Genomic DNA, 6,000 nt, shown 5'->3' with positions numbered 1-6,000 from the left:
GCTTTCAGATTGGGTCTCAAATCTTTCAGATTGACCTTCTGTTTGTTGATGATGAGGTTATTTCTGTTTCTTGGTTTTCCTTCTGACAGTCTGGCCTCTCTGCTGTAGGTCTGCTGATGTTCACTCCAGGCCCTGCTTGCCTGGGGTTCACCTGCAACAGCTGCTGAACAGCAAGGGTTGTTACCAGTTTTCTTCCTCTGCTATCTTTGTCCCAGAAGGTTACTTGCCTAGTGTCAATCTGATCTCTCTTTTATGAGGTGTCTTTTTGGATATATAGTGGTCCGGGAGCTGCTTGAGGAGACGGTCTCTTCTTTATAGGAGCTCAAATGGTGAGCTGTGAACTCTGTTGTTGTTCATTCAGAGCTGCTGGGCAGGTACTTTTAGGTCTGCTGCAGCAGAACTCATAAACTGCTTTTTGTTCCCAGGTGCTCTGTCTCAGGGATTTAGGGCTTTATTTATGAGTTTTCGTTATGCTGCCGCCTTCTTTTTTTTTTTTTTTCCCTTCAGACCTGCCCAGCCCAGCAAAGAGGCAGTCTAGTCACTGTCGGCCTATAGCAGCTTTGCGGAGGTGCTGTGGGCTCCACCTCGCTGCTGAGTGAACTTCCATGCAGTGCTATTTATATGGGTGTAGTTAGAACTGCTTTGGCAATGGTGGCCCGCCTCTGTTGAGGCGGAGTCTCTTTGCTGTGGCGGGTTGCCTTGGCAATGGCGGGCTGCCTTAGTAATGGCTGGTTGCCTTGGCAATGGTGGGCTGCCTCGGTAATGGTGGACGCCCCTCCCCCACAGAGCTGGACTGTCCCGGGTTCAGCTGCGCTTGCTGTGAAACTCTCAATTCAGAGTTTCTGGTTGCTTTTCTTTTGTGGGGGTGGGGCCAGCCGAGCCTGATCACCTGGCTCCCTGCCTCAGAGCCTTTTTTATGTTGGTGTTCCAGACGCCTGTTGAAGAGGCGCCGGGGTCTGTTTGTTTTCCCCTGCGGCCACTCACTGCGCTGGCTTAAACAGCGGCACTGAGGTTTGTGGCACTTTTTTTTTTGCCCTGGAATCTACTATTCTGGTTCTCTGTTCAGTCCCCTTTTTGAACTGGCGAATGGGCGACTTCCCGTGGCTCCAATCGCCAGCCAAAAGGGCACCCAGACCGGTGTATTTTGTACGGAGATCCGTGGCTCCAGGGCGCCAACAGAGCAGCCCCACGGGGCAAAGCAGTGGCGCCGGCCGGCACAGCCACGCTGGCCGAAACAACCGCACTGGCGACCGTGGAGCTCCTCCGCCCGGGAATTTCCTAGTCTGTGGGCAATACAAACGCGGCGTCCACTCACCCTCTGTGCTTTCACTGGGAGCTGCAATCCTGAGCTGTTCCTAAACGGTCATCTTGGATCATCCCTCGGTTTCCAGTTTCATCCATGTCCCTGCAAAGGACATGAACTCATCGTTTTTTATGGCTCCATAGTATTTCATGGTGTATATGTGCCACATTTTTTTAATCCAGTCTATCATTGATGAGCATTTGGGTTGGTTCCAAGTTTTTGTTATTGTTAACAGTGCAGCAAAAAACATACATGTGTATGTCTCTTTATAGTAGAATGATTTATAATCCTTTGGGTATATACCCAGTCATGGGATTGCTGGGTCAAATGGTATTTTTAGTTCTCAATCCTTGAGTAAACACCACACTGTCTTCCACAATGGTTGAATTAATTTACACTCCCACCAACAGTATAAAAGCATTCCTTTTTCTCCACATCCTCTCCAGCATCTGCTGTCTCCTGATTTTTTTAATGATCACCATTCTGACTGGTGTGAGGTGGTATCGCAATGTGGTTTTGATTTGCATTTCTCTAATGACGAGTGATGATGAGCTTCTTCCATTTCCAGTTTGTTGGCTTCATAAATGTCTTCTTTTGAAAAGTGTCTGTTCATATCCTTCACCCACTTTTTGAAGGGGTTGTTTCTTTTTTTCTCTTAAATTTGTTTAAGTTCTCTGTGAATTCTTAATGTTCACCCCTTGTCAAATGGGTAGATTGCAAAAATATTTTCTTATTCTGTTGGTTGCAGGTTCACTCTAGTGATAGTTTCTTTTATTGTGCAGAAGTTCTTACATTTAATTAGATCCCATTTATCTATTTTGGCTTTTGTTGCCATTGCTTTTAGTGTTTTAGTCATGAAGTCCTTGCCCATGCCTGTGTCCTGAATGGTATTGCCTAAGCCTTTTTTTTTTTTTTTTTTTAAATAGAGTTTTCCTGGTGTTGGGTCTCATGTTTAAATCTTTAATCAATCTTGAGTTAATTTTTGTATAAGGTGTAAGGAAGGGATCCAGTTTCAGCTTTCTGTATATGGCTAGCCAGTTTTCCCAACACCATTTATTAAATAGAGAATCCTTTCTCCATTGCTTGTTTTTGTCAGGTTTCTCAAAGATCAGATGGTTGTAGATGTGTGGTGCTACTTCTCTTGTTCTGTTTCAGTGGTCTATTTCTCTGTTTTGGTGCCAGTACCATCCTGTTCTGGTTACAGTAGCCTTGTAATATAGTTTAAAATCAGGTAGCGTAATGTCTTCAGCTTTTTTTTTTTTTCCCTTAGGATTGTCTTGGCAATGCAGGCTCTTTTTTAGCTCCATATGAAGTTTAAGGTAGTGTTTTCCAGTTCTGTGAAGATGCTCATTGGTAGCTTGATGGGGATAGCATTGAATCTATAAATTACTTTGGACAGTATGGTCATTTTCACAATACTGATTCTTCCTAGCTATGAGGATGGAATGTTTTTCCATCTTTTTGTGTCCTCCCTTATTTCCTTGAGCAGTGGTTTGTAATTCTCCTTGAAGAGGCCTTTCACATCCCCTGTTAGTTGTATTCCTAGGTATTTTATTCTCTTTGTAGCAATTGTGAAAGGGAGTATCACTCATGATTTGGCTCTCTGTTGGTCGTTTATTGTTATATAGGAATGCTTGAGATTTCTGCACATTGATTTTGTATCCTGAGACTTTGCTGAAGTTGCTTATCAGCTTAAGGAGATTTTAGGCTGAGATGATGGGGTTTTCTAAATATGCAATCATGTCATCTGCAGAAAGGGACAATTTGACTTCCTCTCTTCCTATTTGAATACCATTATTTTTTTCTCTTGCCTGATGGCCCTAGCCAGAACTTCCAATACTGTGTTGAATAGGAGTGGTGAAAGAGGGCATCCTGTCTAGTGCCAGTTTTTAAAGGGAATGCTTCCACTTTTTGTCCATTCAGTGTGATATTCGTTGTGTGTTAGTCATAAATAGCTCTGATTATTTTGAGATATGGTCCATTGATACCTAGTTTATTGAGAATTTTTAGCATAAAAGCATGTTGAATTTTGTCAAAGACCTCTACATCTATTGAGATAATCGTGTGGTTTATGTCTTTGGTTTTGTTTATGTGATGGATTATGTTTATAGATTTGTGTATGTTGAACCAGCCTTGCAACACTGGGATGAAGCTGACTTGGTCATGTTGGATAAGCTTTTTGATGTGCTGTTGGATTTGGATTGCCAGTATTGTATTGAACATTTTCGCATCAGTGTTAATTATGAATATTGGCCTGAAATATTCTTTTTTAGTTGCATCTCTGCCAGATTTTGATATCCGGATAATGTTGGTCTCGTGAAATGAATTAGGGAGGATTCCCTCTTTTCGTATTGTTTGGAATAATTACAGACGTAATAGTACCAGCTTCTCTGGTAGTATTTGGCTGTAAACTCACCTGGTCCTGGACCTTTTTTGTTGGTAGGCTATTAATTGCTGCTTCAACTTCAGACCTTGTCATTTGTCTATTCAGGGTTTCAACTTCTTCCTGGTTTTGTCTTGTGAGGGTGTAAGTATCCAATAATCTATCCATTTCTTCTAGATTTACTGGTTTATGTGCATAGAGTTGTTTGTAGTAATCTCTGATGGTAGTTTGTATTTCTGTGGGATCGGTGGTGATATCTCCTTTATAATTTTATATTGCATCTCTTTGAATCATCTGTTTTTCTTTTGTATTATTCTGGCTAGAGGTTTATCTATTTTGTTGATCTTTTAAAAAAACCAGCTCCTGGACTTACTGATTTTTTTGGAGGGTTTTATGTGTCTCTATCTCCTGTAGTTCTGCTTTGATCTTAGTTATTTCTTGCCTTCTGCTGGTTTTTGAGTTTGTTAGATCTTACTCCTCTAGTTCTTTTAATCTTGATGTTAGGGTGTCGATTTTATATCTTTCCTGGCTTCCCTGGTTGGCATTTAGTGCTATAAATTCCCCTTTAGACACTGCTTTAAATGTATCCCAGAGATTCTGGCATGTGTTTTTGTTCTCATTGGTTTTGAAGAACATCTTTATTTCTGCCTTCATTTCATTATTTATCAAGTAGTCATTCAGGAGCAGGTTGTTTAGCTTCCATGTAGTTGTGTGATTTTGAGTGAGCTACTTAATCCTGAGTGCTAATTTGATAGCACTGGGGCCTGAGACACTGGTTCTTATAATTTTCATTCTTTTGCTTTGCTGAGGAGTGTTTCACTTCTAATTATGTGGTCAATTATAGAATAAGTGCGATGTGGTGCTGAGAAGAATGTATATTCTGTGGATTTGGGGCAGAGATTCTGTAGATGTCTATTAGGTCCACTTGGTCCAGATTTGAGTTCAAGTCCTGGATATCCTTGTAAATTTTCTGTCTCATTGATCTGTCTAATATTGACAGTGGGGTGTTAAAATCTAGTACAATTATTGTTGGGGAGTCTAAGTCTCCTTATAGGCCATTAAGAACTTGCCTTGTGTATCTGGGTGCTCCTGTATTGGGTGCATATATATTTAGGATAGTTAGCTCTTCTAGTTGCAGTAATCTCTTTAGCATTATGTAATGCCCTTCTTTGTCTCTTTTGATCTTTGTTGGTTTAAAGTCTGTTTTATCAGAGACTAGGATTGCAACCCCTGCTTTTTCTCTGCTTTCAATTTGCTTGGTAAATATTCCTCCATTCCTTTATTTTGAACCTATGTGTTTCTGAACGTGAGATGGGTTTCCTGAATACAGCAGACTGACACATCTTGACTCTTTATCCAATTTGTCAGTTTCTGTCTTTTGATTGGGGCACTTAGCCCATTTATATTTAGGGTTAATATTGTTATGTGTGAATTTGATTCTGCCATTTTGATGCTAGCTGGTTGTTTTTCTCGTTAGTTGATGCAATTTCTTCATAGTGTCAATGGTCTTTACACTTTGGTATATTTTTGCAGTGGCTGGTACTAGTTGTTCCTTTCCACGTTTAGTGCTTCCTTCAGGAGATCTTATAGGGCATGCCTGGTGGTGAGGAAATCTGTGTGCAGTTTCTTGTCCATAAAGGATTTTATTTCTCCTTTGCTTATGAAGTTTGTTTGTCTCTATATGAAATTCCGGGCTGAAAATTGTTTTCTTTTAGAATGTTGAATATTGGCCCCCCCCACTCTCTTCTGGCTTGTAGGGTTTCTGCCAAGAGATCTACTGTGTGTCTGATGGGCTTCCCATTGTGGGTAACACGACCTTTCTCTCTAGCTGCCCTTAGCACTTTTTGTTAAAGTTTGCTAAAATGCATTTTTATTTATTTAATTAATTTATTTTTTGTTCTTTAGTTTCTGGGGTACATGTGCAGATCATGCAGAATTGTTGCATAGGTACACACATGGCAATGTGGTTTGCTGCTTCCATCCCCCTGTCACCTACATCTGGCATTTTACCCCATGTTATTCCTCCCCAACCTCCCCACCCCATGCTGCCCCTCCCTTGGACCCCACAACAGACCCCAGTGTGTGATGCTCCTCTCCCTGTGTCCATGTGTTCTCATTGTTCAGCACCCACCTATGAATGAGAACATGTGGTGTTTGACTTTCTGTTCTTGTGTCAGTTTGCTGAGAATAATGGTTTGCAGATTCATCCATGTCCTTACAAAGGACACAAACTCATCATTTTTTATGGCTGCATAGTATTCCATGGTGTGTATATGCCATGTTTTCCTTGTCCAGCCTATCGATGATGGGCATT

This window comes from Sapajus apella, unplaced genomic scaffold, assembly GCF_009761245.1.
Source record: "Sapajus apella isolate SASKATOON/1434 unplaced genomic scaffold, GSC_monkey_1.0 scaffold75, whole genome shotgun sequence".
Taxonomy (NCBI): Eukaryota; Metazoa; Chordata; class Mammalia; order Primates; family Cebidae; genus Sapajus; species Sapajus apella.
The sequence above is the reverse complement of the archived record's forward strand: the minus strand, read 5'-3'. Positions refer to the sequence as shown.